The sequence below is a fragment of the Corvus kubaryi genome, unplaced genomic scaffold (genome assembly GCF_017639235.1).
Source record: "Corvus kubaryi isolate FWS band 111438036 unplaced genomic scaffold, C.kubaryi_AGA036_p1.0 137, whole genome shotgun sequence".
NCBI lineage: Eukaryota > Metazoa > Chordata > Aves > Passeriformes > Corvidae > Corvus > Corvus kubaryi.
This window is the reverse complement of record NW_024580671.1, coordinates 17,463,398-17,464,557: the sequence shown is the minus strand read 5'-3', so window position 1 is coordinate 17,464,557 and position 1,160 is coordinate 17,463,398. Positions and strand designations below refer to the sequence as shown.

Below are 1,160 nucleotides of genomic sequence, written 5' to 3'. Positions count from 1 at the left end.
TCTGTTGATGGTTTAAATACACAAAAACATATTTAATACTGATAACGCTTTTAAAGGCTCAACTTAGAATATATTAAAGAAAGTGTATTCAGCTTCCTTGGATTAGTAAGCCAGCAAGATTTGCATTTAAAATAAGTGTCCAGATCGTGCACCCTCTCAGGCAAGGTTAAACCAAACCAGAAAAAATGGCAGGGTCAGGGCCAAGGCAGCTGCCTGCACGCCTGTTATGTCTGTCATTGTTTGTTTTGTCTTTCTGGACTTGTAAGCCCTTCAGGCCTGGAGCACTCCCCATGGGGCCTGGGCAACCTCCACTGCCTTTGGTGGGCACCGAGGAAGGCTTTGTTTGTCCAGCATTTGGCTCAGGGCTGCCTGGCTAAGACTCGTAAGTTATAGGTTTAATAGCAGCAAAATATCATATACAGTCACTGAGATATGGCTGTGCTTGAATGCTTTCTCTGATATTGGGACTCTGTGCAGCCATGAGGTTGCATCCATGTAGAGCAAGGCAGTTTTGGATTGACACCATTATGATTGGTGTGATTGTGATTTCACCTAAGACAGGTGAAAAGGCAGTTTAAAAGCTGCTTTAAAGGCACGTATTATTGTCTCTCAGTAGTGGTGATAGGAGCTTTGCTGGCACTGGCACCATAGAGCAGTACTCAGAGGAGGAGGGCATCCGGTGACTCTTGGTGGACACAGATGACTTGCTGTCCTGTTTCCACGTGCCAAGAACTAGTATTACAAGGGCAGAGAAGAGCTATAAAAGGTGCTAGAGAAACCTTCCAACACCCACACCCGCACCCTGGCGCTGGTAAACACTCCATTCACACCTGACGGAAGGAGCAGTGAACGCGCCTCGCCCACGGCACTCTTCAGACAGCTCTTCCCTCCGCTCAAAAGACCTGCTGACGGGTTAGGGTTAGCGTGGACCGGGGCCGGGACCCGCAACCGCCGGGGTCTCAGCGCGCTGCCCGGCCCCGCTCCGGAGGGGAGCGCGGGGTGCGCGGGCCGCGCAGGGAACGCGGGGAGCGCAGGGAACGCGGGCAGCGCAGGGGGCGCAGGGAGCGCGGGCCGCGCAGGGAACGCGGGGAGCGCAGGGAGCGCGGGGAGCGGAGGGAGCGCGGGCAGCGCAGGGGGCGCAGGGAACGGAGGGAGCGCGG

At 54.6% G+C, this 1,160-nt stretch overlaps 1 long non-coding RNA gene across 1 annotated transcript in view; it reads left to right on the top strand.

The window, feature by feature from the left end:
• The first annotated feature begins 680 nt into the window (after positions 1–680).
• Positions 681–1,160, top strand: part of LOC121659455 — a 1,444-nt gene continuing 964 nt past the window's right edge. Inside the window, exon 1 of the long non-coding RNA XR_006014338.1 lies at positions 681–912. This is a non-coding gene — a long non-coding RNA (uncharacterized LOC121659455). The remainder of the gene's footprint in view (positions 913–1,160) is intronic.